We start from the raw sequence: 24,066 nt of genomic DNA, 5'->3' as shown, positions 1-24,066 counted from the left end.
TAAGTAAAATCTAAGTAAAGGGGAAACAAAGGAGAAAACAATATTAAATCAGGAATGAACTTTGTACACAAAATGCATGTTGGAACCGGGCTACAAATCTTGCCCTAAATTCCTAACAGCCAACACAAGAGAAATGAGCTGCAATGTTCAGCTTGGAAGCATCAGATCCATTAAAAAAATTCTGGAAGATGCAGACTGTGGCAAGTGAGAAATTGGATCACAAATATTACTTCTGGGAACACAGCCAGCCACTCAAGAAGACCTGACTGACCTTGACTAAAATGAAAGTTGTGAGGAAGTTTGACATCAGAGCCGGAACGTCAGCAGTTTGATCATTCAACCTGGAGTTGGGTGCAATGCCTATTTACCAATTACCCCTTTCTGACAAGTCATTAAAATGAGTCCTTGGTTGTCGTTGGCTACAACTTGGTAAGAAACACTCTCCTTTACCTTTATGGCACTAATTTTGATTGGTTATTACTAGCCTTGAAATATGCATATCCTGTGTCAAAGCATATACATGAATATATGCAAGTAAAAAAATAGAAATAATTTCTGTAGTAGAAACTGAAAAAAGAAAAACAGGATAAGGAAGTTGTTTTGTTTTTTTACATTCTGGGTATTTTCCAAATACTTGAAGAGTCAAATAAAAAATAAAATGAGCTCTTGAATCTACCAGTTCAAAAGAAGGTGCTATGTGTTACGGGTCCTGTGTATTTCTTCCCATGACATTTCTACCAGTTCTTAGAAGGCCATCAGACTGAACAACCTTATGGGACCCTGAAAATTCTGCCAACTTTGTAATTCTTTGTTAGTATTACATTTTGAGCAAAACTCTGGTTTTCCTACTGGCCAAATATTTTCAGCCTGGATTAATTTCTTTTAAACACAACCTACTGTTCATGCTGAATTGTGTATTAAATCCCACTTATAAAAACCACACACGATTTTTTTTCTCATTAAGCTGAATATAATGTGGTCAGTTAATTGACTTCAGAATATTCATATAAATATTTTCTGTTTCTTCTCAATGCAGTTTCCTTTTGCCTTCTCTCTGCCTCCCAGTAGAACTTTCTTATTTAGCCTCTCAGGATTGAAAAGAATTTCTCATAAGTCTGGGAAGTATTAGATTTGAGATTCAAGAATCCTAAACAAGGCTTCTGATTCTGACAGTAAAGACGCCATTGAGTTTTTACATGATTCAGGATTTACATGTGAACAACAGAAACCTCCATTCTTGGAAGCAGATTTATTTCAAGATGTGAAAACACAGCTGTGGGTTTCAGGGTTTGTGCATCTGGGTTTCCCCACCTATGCCTTGCCTATAATTTTTTTTTACTTAGAGAAATTTGATTAATTGAAATTTTGTTTTGGTTCTAAATGAAATTTTTTGAAACAAATAGAAACTAATCCCGATTTTGCAAGGGACGAGGGGGAGGAAGAGGAGGGAACATCCAGCCGGTCTTGTTTCCCTTACGTGCTAGTAAAGAATTCACTTGAATTTTTTCATCGTACACAGATGTTATTTTCTTTTGCATACCCCTCGGACAGTGCTCTTCGGCTGGTAGCATCTTACACAACGCACGGAAATTTCCTGCCAGGACAGGATTTGAAACAGCACACTGTTTTCCCTACAGCCCCTGTTTTGACTCTAGATGAGATAAATGCTGTGAGTAGCACTGTCCACACATCAGTCTTTATTTCAAAGGCAAGGAAAAAAGTAATTGAAGAAGCCTTCGATTTGTTAGTTGGTATTTATATTTTATCACTCATTTAAGACTCAATTAAAACTGTGTGACTAAACTCATGCTTTTTGTACTCAAGTCCATTAAACCAAGGAAGGAATCTATTAGGTCACACCGGGCACAGTAAAGTAGGTTAGGAACAGGACATTAATACCTTAAAGCAGTAAAGTAGAAGAAAGGCCTATAAACTGGGATGAAACTCCAACCTTAGCCTCGGAAAAACTACACTGCATCACATTAGACTTATTACCACTAAATGAAAGGGACTTTTAAATCACGTGTCACTGTTCTAGTGCGAGAGTCATTGTGACCAATGGGAGAGTTGCATAAAAAAAGGACCCACACACAACCTCCATGGCCTATAACTGGGTCTTGCATTCCCAACAAGTTCTCCCACTGACCCTCCTGAGTTGCCTAAACCTTCATAAAAAAGATTAGTGATCAGTCCTGATCCCACGGAATGGCCCTGAAACGCCAAGGAAGAAAGGAAGGCCGCCTTAGTAAGAGAGAAGAGAGTTCTGGATGGGGCTCTAGTCCCCACAGTGGGTGGACGGCCTTGGGCAACCTGCTCACTTTATCATGAGAGTGATTGCCTTGGATGGTCATTAAGGTCCTGCCCAGCCTTGAAGGTCTTAAATGCCAAAAGAATTGATTAGACAGTTTTCCAATAACCAACTATCCTCAGAAAACCTTGCAGTTGGCACTCAGTTTTACATTTAGAAAACTTAGGTCACTATGAAGTCTGTCTGGATCTAGGTGCACTCCTTGTTCTAATATCAAATGCCCTAAATATTAAACCTCAGTTTGAGCAAACTGTAACTTTTCTTTGGTGACTTTATGTCCCTTTAAGGCTAAAAGTGGATGCTGTCTGCCTGTGGAGAGACTGAGAAGAGCAGAGTATTTCAGAACCTAAAAGAGGGATTCTGAGGCCTTGAGGCTTGTAATTCTTCTATTGTGGGCTTTATGCCTTGAAGGGCGTCTTTACTTGCAAGACATTGATCGATTCTAGGCAGAAGTTTAGAAGGATCTATTTGAATCTTGACGGGAGGTGAGCTGTGAATTTTGCCATTATCAGTTGGAGATTTTGCCCACTAGGGTGTGGTAGCAGATTCAACAGGGACAAGTGATCCGTGTTTCCAGAATCAGTCTAGTACCATCAGAGATGGAGCAAATAAAAGATGTCATAGGGTCATTTAATTCACTGGTTGGCTGTTTTGAGGGCTACTGTCAAGTTCTAGAATTATTTCACCCTTTTGGGAGAAATTCCAACATGATACTTCCCTAACAAGTCTCAGCGAGTAAATGGATAAGGGCAGGGGAACTAAGAAGAGAAGGGTGTGTGTGTCTCAAAGGGCCAAATGGAAAGGAACAGATTTAGAGACAGGAACCTCTTGAGGTTTATTAGAGATGCCCCACTATTTGAACTGTTTACTCCGAGGTGGGGCTGCTTTATATTGTGGGTTTGAACACTGAGAGTGTGGCTCCAGTGTCAGTCAGGAGCAGAAAAAATTCATCCCCAATCTGGAGAAATGTTTCTCCAAACTGATTAAGAGGAAGGATTGGGAAGAGCCCCTGTGGTTCTTCAGAGCTTCATCACTGAGAAGTGGGAGATGTTGGAAAGGCTAGTGAGAGGGCTGAAGGTGCCTAAAGTGCTTAACTTTGTAACAATCTCTTTCCCAATGTCCTGGCTCTTTCTTTGCAATAACAGCAAAACCTAGGAGGGTTTTGAGTTCATTTAGGAGCCTTCATTTGTTGGAGTTGAAGATTAAGAATTTTGGCAGTCTTCTTCTTAGGTGACCATCTAGAGTAGGAGAGAGCTGGTTTGCTGGATGAACTAACTCTGGCCACGATTTCCCATTTCATCCTGGTTCAGCCCATTTGGAGTTAAAAGCTACCAGGATGGAATCAATATCAGAAGGAAGACTAGAATTTTCTTTTAAGAATAATCTTAAGCCGATTGTAATAGTCATGAACAGGGTCATCAGATTTTTGTGTGCAAACCTGAATTTTGTTCCAATCGAGAGGCTTTGGAAGAGCCCTAGGAACTACCGGATGACGTCACCTATGGATTTCCCGGGCCTGATCATATAAAAAGGAAGCAGGTTGGCCTCCCAGTTATAATTCTAGAGACCTTTCAGGATTTTCCCAATTAGCAGTTTTCAGCCAATGCTGGGCCCGGCCTTCAGTGATACGAACTAGCTGGTGTACGTCAGAGAAACCAGGCTGAAAAGTCTGGATGACTGTATTAAGTTCCTCAGCAAATCTGTGAGGATCTTCAGGTGCTTTGGGAGACTCTTTGACAATGGCTCACGGTTCAGCTTTAGTCCAGGGAATAGAAGACATTAAAGCTCGAGCCTCCAGACCCTCGGAAGACTTGCCTTTAAAGGGGCAGATTCTGAGAAGTTCAGAGGAAAAGGGGTCGGGGAAGAGTTTCAGAGAAAGGTGGAAGTTTGGCAGGAGAATTCGTTTGAGGGATCTGAGGGTGTAAGGAGCTGTGGGCATCATAGGAGGGAAGGAGGAGGAGGCGCCAGAGGGGGAGCCAAGGAGGAAGAGCTTGAGGTTCGAGAGTCGTTTTCTCTATTTATTCATTTGTTTGACTCACTTAATCTTAAAACCTTATTTTGCAGAGAGGCAATTTTAGACTCCTGGCGGTGTCGGGAAGCCTCAAAATACCAATCAAAATATGCATTTCACTCAGCTCTGGAAGTTCTAGAGCTACCGTGGTCCAATTTGTTTTTAAGATAATTAAGTTTGGGAGTTTTCTAAGTTCCCTATGATGGCCATTGAGATCCCAAATGGCCTTTGGTCAGGTCGGTGCACTTAGTTGGAAATGCACGTGAGGATGGACTCTGGTTTTTAAGTGTAAAGTCAGCCAGAGTTTCTAGGGTCAGGGGCACCCTCAAAATATTCAGGTAGCTGGGATCCCATTTCTCAGAGGTTTTTCTCTAGGGTAAGCGAGTAATTTTCAAACAGCTTAAACAATTCAAAACGGCTTAAAACAGTTCATGTGTCTTAAACAGCTTGCGACTCGAATAGCCCGCAGCCCTGATACAAGCTGGTTCTAAGGGAACAGGTTGGTCCCAGAGGAGCCAGGCCAAAGGCTTTTCAGCCTGTTCCAAAGGAACAGGCCAAAGGCTTCTCAGCCAGTTTCAGCGGAAACAGCCTGATCTCAAAATCAGGCGCAAGTGCCAAATGAGTGCTTGAGTACAGAGCAAAGCCTTAGCCAGAAAGGACAAAACCTTACAACAGATCACGAATAAAGCCTGGAGAGTGTCACACCCCAAGGGGGCAGGCAGACACTCAGGTCCAGGAGAGACATGTCTCCGCATTCCGGGGCTGGCGAGCTCCAGGCGGGCTCCTCTGTGGGCACCATACCTGTTTGCTCGCCGCCCCGGAGCCAGCAGGGGTCTTCTCTGGTCCCCTTACGGGCCACCGAATTGTTAACCTAAAACAAACAGACTGCCATTTATTTCTCCAGTGAAAATGGGCTTATTTAGGATCAGCAGAGAACTGTAATTTGGAGTCTTGCAACCATGGTGAGGCAAGTGCAAGTCCCTTGAACAACAAGGGAAGGCTTTTCATTGGCTGAGTCCTTGCCAGGAAGGAAGATGAGACTTTCTTCTACGCGTTGGGCTCTGCTGTTGTTGAGGGGCATGAGAGCTTCCCCTCTGGCTCCTGACTCTTTAACTGAGGCTTCTGTTCATTAACAGTTTACAAAGGCATAAAAACCATCTAGAGCACCCCGACATTGGCTCCTCCCTTCTCCACCATGTCTAGGGCCTCTTCTGGGGTTGCTTGAATGGCTTGAGAAGCCATATGGCTGGGACCGAAGCCTCTTTCTGTTGGACATCTTCCAGGGACAGAAAATCCAAGACAGGTCCTTCACTTATGCCTGGTCCAGAACAGCTGGGTACTAGCCAGGGTTGCCCTCTCCACGTCTCAGGGTCCATAAAACTGCTCCAAAGCGAGCATTCTAAAAGCCCTGATGTAGCTGCAAGGCTTCTCAGGACCTGGCCTTGGCAGTCCCAAATGTCATGTGCTCTGCCTCCTATGAGTCAAGAAGTCACTTAGGCCAGCCCAGATTCAAGCGGTGTGGACAGAGGAATCCTTCCAGTGTAGCATCGGCATAGGTGGACAGGGATGGAGGGAACTGATGGTGACCATCTGGGAGACAGGCTGCCACAATCATAGTTTGTTTTTCTTCACAGCATCAGCAAACTCTGAAACTAAGAAACAGTCCGTTAGTTATGAAAACCATCAGCGTTTGACCTGCTTCTAGATAACATCCCTGTATACAATTCCTGCTGTTAATTGTGAGAAGACAAGGGCAACGCAATAAATCAGACATCAGCCCCATCCTCAAGGACTTCATTAGTAAATGGCCTCCAGGAGCTTTTCAAGACCAAAGCTATTTCCATGATTTCAGTGCTTCTAAGTTAACCCCAACTGCTATCAACCCAATTTGTCCATAAATTTAGAACTAAACCTCCCACATTAACGCACCTGAAATAGCTGAGCTAATGAAAAGATTAATAGAGCTAACGGAGGAGTATGTGCTTGTGCTGTGTTAATTACATCTGGCTTTGTTCCATTCTCAAACTGCCTTCCTGCCTTCCCTCTGCCCCCTGGCCCGGCTCACTCTCCTCCAGTCTCTGCTCAGACTTGCCTATCCCTGCATTAAATCAGGTGTGTCTGTTAGGCACCCTTCTGCATTTTTCCTTGATAGCACCTGTTATCACTGATTATTCACACTATTTGTTTAATCTTGGTCTCCCTGCTGAGAAACCCCTAGAGGACAGACAGCGTTTCTGTCTTTTTCACCAGTGTGCACCCAGAGCTTGGGACGATGCCTGACATACAACTCAATTTGATTAATGTTTGAATTAGTAGATGGACTTAAAAGGAATATTATAAAAGACAGTTAAGATCCAGAGTCAGCTCTTGAGAAAATCTGCCTAAATGCAGATGTACTTGAAGGATTTATTACTGTGTGATTTACCAGCTTGATGTAAAGATTTCCCTGGTCTCCCTGCCCTGTGCTTCGGATCCCCACAGAGGGAGCATAAATCCCTCCTGGAAAACAGCTTTTGAGAAAGCGAGAGGAAAGGGAGTGTGTCTGACAGTGGAGGGCCCCGGAATGACAACTCCTATCCCACAAAGGGACGGCTGTGCCCCAGAAACAGGGGCAGGGGAGCTCTACACTGGAGGCAGCTCTCGGAAGTGACAATGCCCTTTGCAAATCGAAAAGCAGGAAACATTAGGACTAAGCCACCACTGAAGAGAAGCCAAGACAACCTCCGAATGGCAGTTCCACTTAGTGCCGCCTGGATGCTTATTATGTCCAAGACCCTGTGCCAGGAAGGAGAAGCCCTCTGGTGGAGGTGGGGGTAAACTGGACTGAGTCAGTGTTGGGCTTGTGCACAGTCATCTGGGAAATGGGCCTTATCACACGAATCTTTCTTCATCTGGTAGATGGATGCTGTCCTAAAAACGTGATGGTGAAAAACTGGCAAGGAACATAATTAGGGGATCCTCTTAGGGGTTTTTCAGAAATCTTTCTAAGTAATACAAGAAATTAACACCCCTTTCTTGGGATTTTGTGATGGGGGAGATACCGAGCCATTTTCATTCTGTTTCACTCCAGCTGGCAGCCTCCCTCGACTAGTTTTCTTTGTGTAAAGGGGAGGGACAGTATGAACCGGAATTTACACGCAGGCACCCCTATTCTGCCTGGCATCGCTCCTCTCGAGGGTTGACGGTAAATTGTCCTGGGTTATAGTATAGACGCTCCAAGTTATGTTTGTTGTTGTTTCATTTCTATCGTACATCTCACATAGCTCATCACTTTAAATCTGTGAAGTTTCCTCTGAATATTAACTTAGCAGTTCCCACAAGTTCCACTAGAGGGTGCCGGAAGGCTACCTCTGAGGGAAGAAGGAGGAGGGGAAAAAAGTCTTTCATGGGCATAGGCGAGATCTGAAGGGCGTCTGCTCCCCACGCTTTGCCCAATAACATCATTGTAACTGCTAGGAACAGTACAGAACTTTTTAAATTCTTTTTTCTCCCCATTTTTTGGTGAGGGGAGGTAATTAGATTTATTTATGTACTGTAAGTGGCGGTACTGGGGGTTGAACCCAGGACCTCACCCCTGCTAAGCCCGGGCTCTACCACTGAGCTCTACCCTCCTCCAGCACAGAACTTTAATAGTACACTGGACCTGCAGTGTGAGTTGTGACTCTTGCAGGAAGCGGGGTCATAGGGACATATACTGAGGTCCAGGCCCCAGGCTGTTCCTAACGTTGTCCCCTCGTCTGGCTGTAGCCCGTTGTCTTTGGAACCTAGCGCTATACTCCGCTGACTCGTGGTGCGTTCTTTCCATGAAGCTCCTGAGACAAGGCTGGTTCTCGGCAAATCCAGCTTAGATTCTCAAAGCGAGGCCGCTCCTGCATCCATATATCTGCTCACCCCCCACCCCCCGCAGGCACACGGCCTGACCCTCCGAGAACCCAGTCATTTTTCCAGCCTCTGAATTCATTGCATTTATCACCTGGGCCTCTGTGCGGCATCATCAGAGCTGCCTCTGGGCACCTCCCTTGCGTCTTTGTGTGTGTTTGTTTTCAGGCACTGAGAGCGGAGGACAAAGGCTGCCTGAGAGCATCTCGACAAGTCATCTTGTCTCCCCAGTTGTCCCATAGTCCCATCCATGCGACGCTTCCCCAGACCTCCTTGTCTCCCATCTTCCACCCGTGCTCCTTCCACACCCAGGAGAAGAGGAAAGAAGCAGGCACTTGATGTGGGAAAGTGATGGTGTGCACAGTGTCTCCACTGCAGGTAACCCAGAACTGAGCCGGGTAGGGTGGGTGGGAAATTGCTACATACGTGATCCCACCTTCCCAGTTAGAATTTCCGGGGTTGCTTTGGTTTGTTTTCTTTTAAGAATCGGGTTGTTTTCTGTGTACTAGAAGTCATAGTTAATCATGTTATTTGCTCACTTTTCCTATTAGATTGTCGATCCTTATTGATTTCTGTGAGCTTTTATGTATTAAGGAAATTAACCTCTTGCTGTAAAATGAATTGCTGTATTCTCTCAGTTCAATGCGTGTTTTTTGGCCACACTTACTTTTTTTGTTATGTAGTCAAATTTATCGATCTTTTCCTTTATGGCTTCTGGGACTTGAGGAACAATTAGGAAACTTTTTCTTTTTAAACGTACATTTCCAACAAAGAAAGAAAGGATACCTTAGAAAATATGAAAACTGACTGTAAGGGTAGTCTAATATTGGGTAGACTCATATTGAGACTTTCAAGCTAATGGTCTAAATATTTGCTCAAATTCCCTTAGAGAACCGGGTGAGAGGTGAGGAGGCAGGTCAGCTCTCGCCCTGAGCATGCATGCCTCCCACGGAAAAGGAAGGCTCCACGTTAACAAGACCCAATTCCTGGAGGGCAGCTGGCAGCCAAGCAGGGCTCCTGGCAGCCCTCTGGTGGGGGACGGGTCCTGTCCCCTCCCCTAGACGCACCAGAAGCAGCCCTTGCAATCATGTTTGTACTCTCCTGTAGAGGAACTCTTGTAAATTCAGTTTTCTTCATCTAGTTGTGTTTCAAGGGTGGTCCTAGATTTTAGTGACATTTTCTTGTCTCTTGTGTCCAGAGGAACCTGCCCAGCTGGCTCTGACCTGATGAACAGTGAGCACAGGCTCTGGAAGCTGGTTCAGCCCCAGGAAAGCCGGGCCTGGCTGGCAGTCGTCTGGGGGCAGAAAACCAGTCCGATGGGCTTTGTGAAAGGAAGTAGCTGGGCATGGTGAGGGAGCTGGCCTCCAGTCCCCGTCCCCAAGTGAGCCGCAGAGAGGGTTCTTAGGGACGAGGAGCTATGTGAGCCCCATGTGTCTTCAGGGGATAAAACACTGTGTTAACCAGCCCTGACCCAGAAAAGGACCCACAATAATTTCATTTTTTAATTTGAGGGTTCTTTGAAAATTTTTTCATCTTTATTGAAGTAGAATTGCCATATAAAATGGTAAGATATTTAAAGTGCCCATCATGGTAATTTGTTATAAATATACAAGAAGGGGAAAGGATTCCCCCCATCTAGGTAACTAACACGTCCATCACCTCACAAATTTAGCTTTCTGTTTTTTCAGGGTGGAGGGGAGAACATTTGAGTTCCACTCTCTTAGAAAATTCATTACCCTTTCCTGTGTCTTTTCCTCAAAGAGTGTCAATTATAATTACAAACAAGGGAGGGTAAGAGTGATTCTAAACTGTCATTGGTGCCAAATGAGTAAATGAGTGGGGAGGAAGGAGCAGACTTTCACTGAGTGAGGGTTTTTTAAAATGTAGATAAATACTCTAAAATCAAGAGAAAACTGTTGAATATTTCAAATGTTTCTCAGTAAGTCAAGAAAAAGGCAAGCTTGTCACTGGAAGGCTATATTCACTCATTCATCCCCTGTCCTGGGCCACACATGGCAGCAGAGTCTGAAGGAGGCTCCCAGGGCCCCCTGGGCTCCTGGTAGAAGATGCCCCTGGACCGAAGCTGGAGTCTCAAGACCACAAACCCTGGGAGATCTCTGACAGTCGCCCTCTTCCTCCTGCCCCCAGCATCCCAACTTTGCTCCAACATCAACGTGCACATTTCCAGGGGAGGTGCCAGGTCCAAGCCAGTCACTGCATCCTGTATCCTGTTGACCCTGGGAACTGGACTGATGCAGCGTTAAGGTTACTCCACTTGTTCTCATTGCTGGTGTCCTATTCAATCATTTTAGATACTTTTTCCCTAACTGCACCCTTCTACCCCATAAAAAAAATTTTATTGAAATATAGTCAGTTACAATGCATCAATTCCTGGTGTACAGCATAATGTTCCAGTCATGCATATATATATATACATTCATTTTCATATTCTTTTTCATTAAAGGTTATTACAGGATATTGAATATAGTTCCCTGTGCTATACAGAAGAAGTTTTTTTTTAATCTATTTTTATGTATAGAGCCCTCATAAAATTTGGTACCAGAGATACAGTCATCCCGCAGTATCTGTGGGGGATGGGACCCACCACCGACACCAAAATCCAAGGATGCTCAAATCCCATAGTCCACCTTCCGTATCTGCAGTTTCTGCCAACTGTACACTGATAAGTGTTTATGTACTGTATCCACAGCTGTGCTTCATAAGTAAAAAGAGAAGGATTTCTTTGCCTCTGCCAAGAACCCATTTTCCCCATGGAGATATGATTCTGAGAATGCAGGGCGGAAGGGATTGCAACACTGTTAATAAGAGCAGAAGACTGGAAATCACCTAAAGGTCCATCAGTAAGGACTATCTGAATGGACTCTGCTACACCCAAGGAAAATGATACTGTGCAGCTCCCCTCCACACACACACAAATGAGGAGTCCTTCTATGTACTAATGGAGAGATCCACAATATATTAAATGCAAGGAGCAGAACACCATTTATAAAATGATGTCCTTCTTGTCAAAGCGTAGAGGAAGAACGGCTGTGTCTGCATGTGCCTGAACTATCACAGAAAAGATACACGTTGCACTCGTGACACTGGTGTGCTTAAAGGGAAGAAACCTGAGCGACGGAGATGGAGGTAAACTTTTGACTGCGCAGAACCACGTCATTATGTTGCCTGTTCAAATGTTAAAGTAAAAAAAAAAAAATCTGAATGTAAAGTTAGCATTGAAGCTTTTTGGTGTATCTTCTTAAAATACGGGTGCCAGCAAGATCAGTCATTTCAGTTTCATATCACCAGCTGACAGACTCAGCAGGACTTAGGGACCTGATAGAAGAGAAAGAGGTTATGCCTCCATTTTCTGTTTCTACAGCATTAGAGCAAGTTTTTATCACCACGGAGCTTTCCATAGAGCTCCACCACTGCAGGGCACTTCTGTGCGGAGCTCGAAATTGGAACTTCCTGGACTCCTTATTTTCATCTCTCTGCTCAAGCACACAGGTAACTCCTGCATAGCCGCGTGTTGATTACCCCCGAAGGAATCATTTTAGATATTTTTTTCCCAACCGCACCCTTCTGCTCTCATGAACTTTTAATATCACAGATACAGTCCTCACCCGGCACCCACGGGGGATGGATTCCAGGACCGGCCACAGACCAAAATCCACAGATGCTCAAATCCCATAGTCCTCGCTCTGTATCTGTGGGTTTCACCGACTGTATACTGAGCCTGTGTTTATGTGCTGTGGGAACTGTGGTTTCTGCAATGTCTTTTCACACCTGCTACAGTAACCTTGGGCAGTGTCCTTGCCTGACTTGGTGAATGTTCTGTGGCCACCATTTCCCCTAAACATTCCTGCCTTCAATGAGTCAGTGTCTAGGCATGCAGAATCCTAAGCCGATGAGGAACCCTTTACAGGTTCAGTTTCCAGGGTCCTTCCCCTTCCTGTCATTAAGGTGGTCACCTCATTGGATGAAGCTTCATTAAGATCTTGTCTGAACTTAGTCATCAGGTTGCCATCGACAAGGATTAAGCAAGTGCTGACTGTGGATTCCTGGACTCAGCACTGGTTCTGCTCCTGACAGAACCCATGGCTTGAGTCCAGAGGCCACTGCCAGGGTGCACTGGTGATGATTAACTTGTGCAGAATCATGGACAAAAGTCAAAAAACCACAGAGGATCACGAGCGTTCTTTTCATAGGGCGTGGAAGCCCTGTGAAAATGGTAGCACGTCTGCAGCTGTGAGCAGCCAACAGCGGTGACAACATTGTGCTGGTATTGTTTTTACACCATGAATTCATCAGTATTCAATTTCTTAATGCTTGCAGATATGATCTTCAAACGTAACTCAGCACTGCCATCTTAGCTTTGGTGGAAGGACCCAGATTTCCCTCTGGTCAATGAAAGAGTGGCCAAGAATGGGGATGAAATCTGAAGATCTGTGGGTGAGGAATGGTTTGGCCCTTCCTGTTGAGTGTGGGGGTGAGTGGGGGTTGTGGTGGTTCAGGAGCATGGGGCTGATAAGAAGGGGATGTGCAGGGGTTGGAGGGTGATGGAGGACCAGTCCCCCACGTCACTACTGCAGTCACGGTTAATGATGGAAGGGCATTCGATGTGGGGTTCCAGCACCAAGAGGCTGAATTTCTCGTCTTCCTGCTTGAACGGAGTTTGAAGCCATTTCACTTCCTTTACCAGAGGCCTCTCTATATCCTCACCGAACCACTCTTGCTGGTGCCCCCAACACTCAGAGATCACCAGCCTGTAGTGTAACATTTTCCAAAGACAATGTCTTATCAGATTAGTTGTCGGTTGCCATTTAGCCATCGAGGGAAAAAGAGCTAGTTGCACATTTAACATGTGAAAGTCTTCATTCCTTTGATGCTTATGAGAACTTGTTCGAATCTCCAAATTGAAGCAGAATTAAATTAAAATGTAATATATTATATTTTAGGTTTATCCTGGAAATAATAAAAAAAAAAGGAATTAATCATTAAGATATGGGGTGGGTCTCAGAATCACACAAGCTGAAGAAGCAGACAGCTCTAATGGTCTAGCTAATTGAAAGTATTAGCCCAAATGCTGGAGACGATTCAGATCTCAAGGCTGACCCCTTAGCCAGGGCAGGACAGGGCACTTGATTGACAGCCTCATTAAGGTTGTGTGGGTTGGGGGAGAAAGAGAAAAGTATTCTGAGCAGGCAAAATCAATAGATTCCATTAAAACACCAGATTTATTATGTGCTCTTAATATTTTTTAGGCAAACAGTAATGCTCATTCAAGGGTCCTGAATGTCCACAGCCTTCAGTTAGGGGTTCAAATCTTTCCCCTTGAAGAACTGACAACTTAGCTGGAGAAGAAAAACACTAACACACCCACTAGGAAACTTAGAAACTGAGATGTAACCAATTACAATCACATATGCTTAAAAAAAATGCACATACATATATCCATCCCATGTTTACTGCAGAATTATTTACAAGAGCCAAGATGTGGAGACACCCTTTATGTCTGTCAATGGATAAATGGACAAAAAATTATGGCATATATACACAATGGAATATTATTCAGCCATGTAAAAGAATAAAACCTTGACATTTGCAACAACATTGGATAGATTTTGAGGGCATTATGCTAGTGAATGTAAGTCAGAGAAAGATAAATTCCTTATGATATCCCTTATATGTGGAATCTAAAAACAAAACAAAACAAAAAAACCCCAAAACCAAAAAACAAGCTCATAGATACAGATTGGTGGTTGCCTGAGGTGGGAGTAGTGTGGGTGGGTGAAATGGGTGAAGGGAGTCAAAAGGTACAAAGTCCAGTTATAAAATAAACAAGTCGTAGGGATGTAATATACAGCGTGCTGACTATAGTTAACAGTACTGTATTGCATATTTGAAAGTTGCTTCAGGAGGGTAAAAACTTAAAATTTTTCATCATAAGAAAAAATTGTAACTGTGTATGCTGATGGATGTTAAAGAGCCATTGTGGTGATCATTTTGCAGTATACACAAATATTGAATCATTGCACACCTGAAACTCAGATAATGTTATATGTCAATTTAAAAAAGATATCTGAAGCAGAACCTGTGTCCCTCTGACAGTCTGAGATGGAAGAATCTACTGCAATGATTCCCAATTTTTCTCAGTATGAAGAGCCCCTTCCCACTTTTTTTTTTTTTTTTAAATTTCAAGGACCTCTGTGTAATTGTCAAACGTTCGTATACAAATTCAGTGGAAGAACTAGGAAGGCCCACGAATGCATTTACCAGGAGTTTGCAGTTACCCCAACTTCCACTAAGGGGCCACCAGCTCACATGTTTTTGATCAGCATCTACAAAATAGCAAACCACTTAGATTAGATTGACCAAGTGACTTCTATTAATTTGCTTAATTTGTTGCCAGCTCTCCCTGACCCACTAATGTAAGGGCGGACTTTGAATGACTGTCTTGGAGACATCTGTGGGTTAAAGAGAAAGACATGATTCCAGTTCTGCCTGTGTGTGTGCTGGCTGTGTGGGCTTGGCAAGTGACCAACCTGACTGAAATAACACGTACCACAATAACCCACACCTTGCCCTCCTCGAAGAGTTGTTCTGAAGAGAAAATGTCTTTAACCCAAAGTATCATTCAGTGTAATCCTCTGCAGAAATCTCACCCCTCTCTCCACCAAGCTTCTTTGTGAGCACTTAACAGTAATGGATATCAAGTGCTCCTCCAGGGACAAGCAACCACAGTTGCTTGCTCCTTGTCCCCCATAAATATCTCCCAAGTAAAAGAGACATTCAAAAAGAAAAGAAAAGAAAAACTTTTAGATCTGCACTGTCCAATACAAAACCATTTGCCCCATGTGACTACCAAACATTTGAAATATGGCCAGTCTGAGGTGAGGTGCACTGTAAAGTATCAAATTTATACTAATTTTCAAAGACTGAATATGAAAAATAGATGTAAAATATCTCATTAATAATTTTTGAACATATGTTGAGATGATAATATTTTTGATAATCAGATTATATAAAATATATTATTAAAAAACAGTTGGCTCCTGAAAATTTAAAATGGTGTATGTGACTCACATTGTATTTCCATTGGGCATTACTGGTCTTCACTATGTAAGTTTTCAATTTCTGTCCTGCTTTCAGGTTCCATGATTCAAATATGAACCTGCTTAGGGGGAAAAGAAGTTCCAGGTAAGCCTGGGACTTAACTCTTCCACAAACCACCCTACGGAAACACACACACAGGTACCTGGACAATGTGTGTTATGTTTGTAGTATTGTTTGTAGCATGAAGAAAAGAGCTGAAAAAAACCTGAATGTTCAATAACTGGGATCTGGCTAATAAATTATACATTCTTATATGAGACATGTACAAGTATTAAAAGGCAAGACATTTTCCATAAGAACCACCCGAGACATCATACACCTAAAACTAATAAAATGTTACATGTAAAATATATCTCAATTTAAAAATTTTTAATAAAAAAAAATGAGCCACCTGAGGCACTTATTCTGATTTAGCAAGTCTTGGGTGAAACCTGTCAATCTCTGTGTTTAAAAAGTGCCCTAAGAGCCTATAGCTCAATAAGATAAAAATTTTAAAAAATGCCCTAAGAGGCTCCATTTCCAGATGTTTGAGAGACACTAAAATAATTTATATGTAAATGTAACTATGGAAAAGATATCCATGAAAGTGCTTAGAATAACATTACATGATAATTTTTGTTTATAAAATAGTATGACGTATGTGTGTATGTGTGTACAAAGACACGTAATTATGCATAGAAGAAGATTTGAAAGGACAAGACCCAGGACTGCTACCTGTGAGCAGAAGAGAAGACGGAGTTTCCATTTTTACACATATACTTCACTATTTGTTTGTTTACACATCATTTAAAGGGAGGAGGAGGACCTGTGATTTCATCAGCTCCCAAGTGTCTGGGAGGGAGGCTGACTGAGGCTGTTAACTGTGCTCAGAGCCAGGGCGACGAGGCCCTGGGGGCAGGGTCCCCCCACCCCCCAGGGGTCAGGCCCTCCCCAGGGGCCCCTGCCCAACTCTCCCCTGGCCCTGCAGCTCCTCTGGCCCCACGGCTCTTCTCCCTCCACTGCCCTGGGGAGCCTGAAGCCGACTACAGTCAATGACTTGGGAAAAGGGCTTTCCAGATCGCAGCCTGGCCCGTGGCAGAGCCAGCACCATGAGGTCACCCGGCACAGCTGCGAACTATTTCAAGGAAACAGGTGGCGGCTCTGTCCTCTTCCTAGGCTGGGAGTTTGCTGCGAGAGGCCTCTTCAAGGGCAACCTCAAAGGCCAGCCCTAGACGCCTCTGTGATTGGGAGACAGGAGCTCAGGGTGGCCTGGTGTCCTTGGGAGCCTGCAGCTGTTACTTCCCTCCAGAGCAGCGGTCTCTGCCCTGGTGACACAGCCATTCACGGGGAGGTTGAGAATTTCTCTGAGGGGGCTGCAACCCAGACCTACAAAACCAGAATCCCTAGGATGCAGTCTGGGCATCAGCATTCTGAAGGCTCTCGGTGATTCCACTGTGCAGCCAAGGTGGAGACCACCGGTCTCTCTCTTGCAGCTAAAATCCCTGGACCTGCAGCGTCCTTGAGAAATTCACTAGAAATGCAGGGTCTTGGGTCCCAGACCTGGTGATTCAGAATCTGCATTTCTATAAGATCCCAGGAGATTTGTGTGCACTTGAGGGTTTGGAAGTGTTGCTGCAGGCAGGGGCTAGTGTGTTTATCTCCTAGCTCTGGGGGCTTGTAAAAGGAGCAGAGCGCCTTACTCCTGTGTGCCCCAGGAGACCTCCTTGACCTCTCTGAGCCTCATTCTCAGGTATAATAAAGATCAGATGTGCTCCTCTCTGATTTTTGCGATGATTAAGCTTGATGATGCTTATGGCAAGCTGGTCCTTAGCACCAGTGAATGTGAGCTCTGAGTTTGTCAGCACTGGGCTGTTTTTCATCCTGACATGCAACCTGCTCGGTTGGCCAGCCTGCTATGAGCATGTGCTGGCCATACTTCTTGTCCAGCTCATCCTCCATCCCACCAGCATTGAATATCTTTTCTTTCCAGGGGCCCAGACCCAGGGACCAGAAAGTCCGTGGCTCAGTCCAGACGGTGTCCGATTCCAGAGTTGTTTTTCCTGTTGCAATCATGTGATTGCTCCATCGTTAGGAAAAGAAAAACAATACAAGGGAGTAGGTTCTCATAATTGCCATGGAAGCTGCAAATGTGGAGCGTCTCTGTGCCAGCTGGAGAGGAGAAGGGTGTGGGGAAGGGGGTTTGCCAAGTCCCCGCCTGCCTGTGCTTCTTGACTGCAGACCAACCTCAGACAGAGAGAATGAGAAATTGGGCGAAGGCCTCCGGGACGACGTGGGGAATGGTACCCTGGTCATGGCACGCGGTGGACAACATGAAGCGATGCTGTGCTTCCAGGGGTAGCACAGCCTCATCCAGCAATGGTCCTGGGTTTTTTTTTTATAGCCCTCTTTATTCATTTAACAAACATCAAGCATTTTCTAAGGGCCAGGCATTGCACTATTATCTCATTTCATCATCAAAATTACCCCTAGGGGCCGGTCTTACCCTCATTTTATAGGTGAGAAAGGAGGCTCAGAGATGTTTGGTTCAAAGGTCAGACAGCAGCTGAAGGACAGAGCTGGGATACAGACAGGCTGTCGGGGTCCACAGCCCACCCTGGCAGCCCACTCCACCGCAGGGCTTCTCCCCAACCCCGGAGGACATGGCCAGGGGCTAGAGCTCTTTCTTGTTGAAGGCTGGATTGTTATTCTTTGTGTTTGCCCTCCTAGTGTTGAGAGGCCCCATCCCCCTGAGTCCTTTGCTAAGCCCTTCATCCTCCGAGAGAGAGATGTGGCGTCCACTATGAACCACGGTTCTGCATGTGTCTGCAGCCTACAAGAGTTTAAAATCACCCCCCTTACCCTATTCCACCTTTCCACTGAAAAACTTATTGAGGAAGCTAGGAAATACACAGTAAAATGGAGACATGAGTCCCATTTGAGGGACTGGAGCAAGAGAGAGTGAGCCCTGGCCCTGGGGCAGCAGAGCATGTTGCGGTTTTATGGGCCAAAAGGAAGGGATTTCAGGCAAAGGGAACAGCATAGACAAAGGCACAAAGACATCGAGCCTGTCTCTGCTTTTTCCCCTGATAGCCTTGAAATAAAAGCCAACTGGAATTTTTAAGAACACACTTTATTTTGAATTTTAAATGAATTCAAAATAACAGTAATAATATCTAATAATTCCTAATACTGTATGCCAGCCACCACCCTAAACACTTGATTTTACTAACGCGTCCACTCCTCACAAAAACCCATTTTAGAGACGAAGAAATTGAGGCACAGGGAGGCTAAATAACTTGCCAAGGGTATTATAACTATTAAGTGATGGAGCCAGGATTCAGACCCAAGCCTCTACGCTCTTGTCCACCTGCTATATTGCCTCGCAACTGCCAGATACTCTAACACATCACTGTAGCCGCTGGCAATCTCCCATTGAAAATGTTTTCTCATAACTCATTTTTAGTGCAGAGCAGGGCTGAGATGCAGGAGCTCTGTAGCTCTGCTGCAAATATCTGTGGAGTAAAGTAGTAACAATACTGAGTACTTGTCAAGTACGTGCTATGTGCCAGGCACAGGGCTAAATTCTTTATCAGCGCCTCCTCATTTAATGCTCCCCAAACCCTCTGATATAAGTGTGGTATTATTTTCATTTTATAAATACGGACTTGGGGCTCAGGAACTGGCCCAGGGTCACACTCAGGAGGTGGCAGAGCTGGGTGTCAATCCCCAGCCGTCAGAAATCTGCTCTCCCTCTCAACAACAGTCCCATGGTGCCTCTTTATCTTGGGGGCATCATTTAACTTTCCCCCTTTTTAGCTTTCCTGTCAAATGAAACTAATAAAAATAAGCAATATCTCTGTACAACTGTGTGGATCATGAAGGATTCGTAGGTGTATAATCTCATTTGAATCTCAGCCACCTGATCAAGGTGGAATAATACGTCTTCCAACCAGGTCTGGGAAGCGCCAAAATATGATGCTCCCTGGCAGCAAAAGGACCCTAGCTCCTTCCTTCTGTTCTCCCGTCCTTGGCTTGTCGACTTTCTTTTGGGCTTGCTACCTTGTAAACGCAAGGTGGTTGCCACAGCTGTAGGTATCCCATCTTCAGAAGAGCATATTTACAAAAGGGAGAAAGTAGACTGGACTGGGAAAGAGGCTTTCATTTATATTAGAGAGGAAACTCTTCCTCAGACACCCCTTCTCCCCATCTGGTAAACTCCTCTCATTTCTCATTGGCTAGAACTAAGTCACATGGGCATCCGAGCTGCAAGAGAGGCTGGAGGAACTAGTCCATATATGACTTTTCCAGCCTCAAAGGTGGAAGAGGTGTATTACTGCAGTATGGTCCATAGACGAGGCAAATGGGGTGCCAGCCCAGGCTCTGGGCCCCAGGGTCTTTTGTTTTGGAAATCTTTCCTCACAATTACCATTTTTTACGCCTGAGACTGGTGGGGCTGAAAGTGTTGTCTGGGTGGGGTGCCCTGAGCCTGCCTAGGTCGGGCCCCCGGTGTGCTGCTCCCCACCTGTTCCCATTTCTCCCCTTCAAAGCACTCTTGGACCTTCTACCCACACATGGAATTTATCAGAGTCCCAGGATCTCCTCGATTCATGCCTCTGGGATCTTTGGTGCCCTGTAGCTGGCTCCTCCATCCTGGGGGCTGGCCTGGAGCATGGATTGTCTTGCTATTTCTCTTCCAGGATCTCACAAGATGGGTTGCCAGAATGGTGCAGGCACGCTGATTTGGGATGACTCACTCAAATCATACGCAGGGTAAGTTCAGGGCTCTGGGATACTGACAGTTCACCACCGAATTTTGGCTTGAGCTGCATGCAAGGGCCCATGCATTGGTCTTGACTGGCAATATCCCAACGATTGTGCTGCCTCTGGTCTACCTGAGGCATTCTCTTCTCCATGCTGGCACCCAGGGCAATTACCCCCTCCTCTCCATGGCTTCCCCACTGGTCCTCCGGGGTGGTCACACCTATTTCCTCCCTTGATGTTCCAGCCCATTGCTCCACAATGCCCACAGGTTTTTCTTGTTGATGTCCCCTCTTGCCTCTAATCAATGTGGTGACATTGTGCTCTCCCTGATCAGTCTTAAGCTGTATGGATGAAGGATGGACATTCCTTGTGAGAATGGATTGCTCTTCTCGTCCATCCTGTCCTCGCCCCAGGTGGTGGCATGTGGCAGGTGGGGTTGTGATTGACCCTGAAAGAGATCACATTTAAGAATGCAGTGATTAGAACCTACAGTTCAAGAGGAGACCTGGTAATGAAGAGCCATTGAGGCATTTTGGGTAGGAGAGAGAAATGATAACATCCACATGTTAAGTCGTTCTGACAGCTGTGAGAGGGATGGACCAGAGCAGTGTATATGAACATGTGGTACCCAGGGTGAACTGACTTTACCTGATGCAGGCGCTGGTTTTAAGAGGCGTGCAAGAGGGGTATTGAATTCCATTGGCTCACATAGTGAGAGAGTTATTCTTTTTTCAATTCTCTTTCAGTCTGATTTACCCAAGGAGAAATGATCGGTGTGATGCCAGTGTGTCTTTAACAGCCCTCTAAGTCTTAATACTTTTCCTTTTTAGCAAAGAAAGAGCAGGGCCTCAAGCTCAGAACTTGTAGCAGCCAACAATTTCCAGCTAAGATTAGATAACATGGTTTTATTTTCATTGAATGGTTTTTGTCATTAACATTCTATTTATGGCAAGTGATACTGTTTTTTCATTGATAATAATGATATAAAAATTCCCTTTCAATAAAGTCGAGCAAAATGAGATTTTAGAATTTAAAGAAACAGCTGGGAGGGTATAGCTCAGTGGTATAGAGCATGTTTAGCATGCATGAGGTCCTGGGTTCAATCCCCAGTACCTCCACTAAAATAAAATAGATGAATAAATAAACCTAATTATCTCCCCCACAAAACAAAACAAAAATAAATAAATAAAATGAAACATTAAAAATATTAAAAAAAAAATAAAGAAACGGTTAAGTATGTAAGAGTGCAGATGATACTTGGAGAATCATGTATCATTGGCAAGAATGGTGACAAACAGTGGGGCACAGATGGCTGAAATTTGGAGTACACTGGAATAGAAGAAAATAAGATTAAACTGAAGAGACCAGAAGGAAGGATATTGGAATAGTACAGAGGAGACATTTTAAACTCCTTGAGGTCAGAGAACCTTATATTTATTTTATCTTGCTCTTGGGAATAAGCCTGGAGGGCAGCAAGAGTGACTGTCCAGTTAATACCCTTGTTAGCAATGCAAACTCTTGTCACAGATGTTGAGTCAGATTTTGATGTTAAGGCATTCTTTCAAACATTGGTCCCCAAAGCTTCTCCTGAAATAATGCTTCAAATCCAATTTTGGAAGGTGGGTAGTATAAATGAATTAAAATTTTTTTAAAGTTTTAAATTAAAAGAAAAAGCATCTTAACCTAAAAATATGATTATCATTTCATAATAGATACAAATGTAAGATCATTATGTTGTACACTAATTTATAATGTTGTATTTCAATTATACCACAATAAAAAAAATAAAGAAAAAATAAAATAACATCTTACATTTTAAAAAATGTTTTGAAACCTCTTCTTCATCTTTTAAGTTCCTTCAGCTCAAATGTCACCTCCTCTGAGAAGCCTTCCCTGATTTCTCCACATTCAGTCATCTGCTCCTTGCCCTCTGTTTTCAGTGAACCTTTTCATATGTCTAAGCCAAACACTGTAGAACAATTTCATTGTATGCCTTTTCACTGAGCTCTAAGCTACCCAGTGACCCTGTCTTTTTATCCTTGGCCCCTAGGACTTTTCTGGCACAAAAATAAGGAGAAGTTCAATAAACATTTGTGTAACAAATGAATCTTGCTGTGGAGACACTACATTACAGAAGAATACTTAGAAAGTCATTATGGTCTACTGATTTCAAGTTCAATGAATATTCACAAAAGGGAAAGAGCAACATGAATTAGAAGGTGTCTTCAAGGAGTTAAGGATATTAAAAGGCTTGAGTGGGAAACAAGAAATCTAAATAAAGATGCTTCAATATCACTTCAGCATCCTAATAACAAGATTCCCCCTTGGAAGCATGTAAATGGGAGATGCTAGAGGAAAGGAGAGAAGGAATCAGATCCTTGGAAGGGAGTTCTTATGTCCCTTGTCCCTCTCAGCCTTGTCAAGATCAACCCTTTGGAATTTGACTGACATTGTCCACAATCCTTTCTTTTCCCAGAATTCCACATAGTTCTTGGTCCATAAGTATTTGTGGAATGAAAGCACCTTTATAAAGACAAAACTAAACACTGTATTATTGACTGAAGTTCATTACAAGCTCATAGAGAAGAGAAGGGTGGGAGCAGTGAGATCTTATTGAAGGATTTCTAGTGGACGCAGGGTTGAGCTGGGCTGTGTGTATATGCACTGTGGGTCATAAAGACCAAGTCTCTCCCACTCCCATGCCCTCCAGTAGTGTTCCAAACTACCAGTGAAGATGGCTCTAGTTCTCCAAACCAGCAAAAGGTCCCCTGCCAGTAAAGTAGCCACTAGCCGCATGTAGCTATTTAAATACAATTTAAAATTCAATTCTTCAGTTGTACTAACCACATTTAAAGTACCCAATAGCCACATGTGCCTCGTGGCTTCCGTAATAAATAGCTCAGATAGAGCACATGTTCATTATCATCGAATGTTCAATTGGACAAAGCAGATCAAAGGAGTAAATCTCCTCCCGGTTGTTGAAAGCTGGAGCATGATGGGAAGCTCAGCTGACTGCTAACTGTTTTTTACAGGCTTTTCTGTTTCTCCACACTTTTATAGTTTTAGCTACTGCATTTTGGGACTTAACTGACATTTCCTTCATTGACAGTTTCTACATTCTCAGAATGCATGCTGTGGACTTTATTTCCCCCTCAAACAATTCAGTGGTTTTTAGTATCTTCATAAAGTTGTGCAACCGTAACCAGTATCTGATTCCAGAACATTTTCATCACCACAAAAGGAAACCCCAGATCCATTAAGCAGTCACTCTCCATTTCTCTTTCCCCCACTCTATTGGCAACCACTAATCTGCTTTGTGTCTCTATAAATTTCCCTATGCTGGAAATCTCATCTGAATGGAATCATACAATATGTGGCCTTTTGTGTAATGTCTGGCCTCTTTATCCTAGCATAATGTTTCCAAGGTTCACCCATATTGTAGCATGTATCAGTATTCATTCCTTTTGATAGCTGTATAATATTCCATCATAAGGATATACTACATTTTGTTTGTCCATTCAACAGTTGACAGACATTTGGGGTGTTTGCACCTTTCAGCTAATTAGGCTGCTGTGAACATTTGTGTACACGTTTTTTTGTGCACATATGTTTTAAATTCTCTTGAATAAATACATATTTATTTAGGAGTGGAACATATGGTCATATGATAATCAATGTTTAACTTTTTGAGAACTGCCAAACTGTTTTCTAATCAGCTGTACCATTTTATCTTGCAAACATTAAGAGAGATTATTCTTTTCTTTACCTGATAGTGCTTGACAAACAGGAACTCCCTATTCATTGTTGGGTTGGATGAATGATCACTTTGACCCATACCACATGTCCATCCAGTTTGAAACCGGAGAATTGCCTGTTGACCAGAATAGGGGTGTGGCCCCAGTCTCCTTAATGCCACCCAATTAACCAGTCAGGGATTTTAGTCAATCAGTTCATTTTTGTTGAATATCTACCACTTCCTACTGGATGGATGGCCATGTAAACTAGAATG

Source organism: Camelus dromedarius, chromosome 5 (genome assembly GCF_036321535.1).
Source record: "Camelus dromedarius isolate mCamDro1 chromosome 5, mCamDro1.pat, whole genome shotgun sequence".
NCBI classification, from domain to species: Eukaryota; Metazoa; Chordata; class Mammalia; order Artiodactyla; family Camelidae; genus Camelus; species Camelus dromedarius.
The sequence above is the reverse complement of the archived record's forward strand: the minus strand, read 5'-3'. Positions refer to the sequence as shown.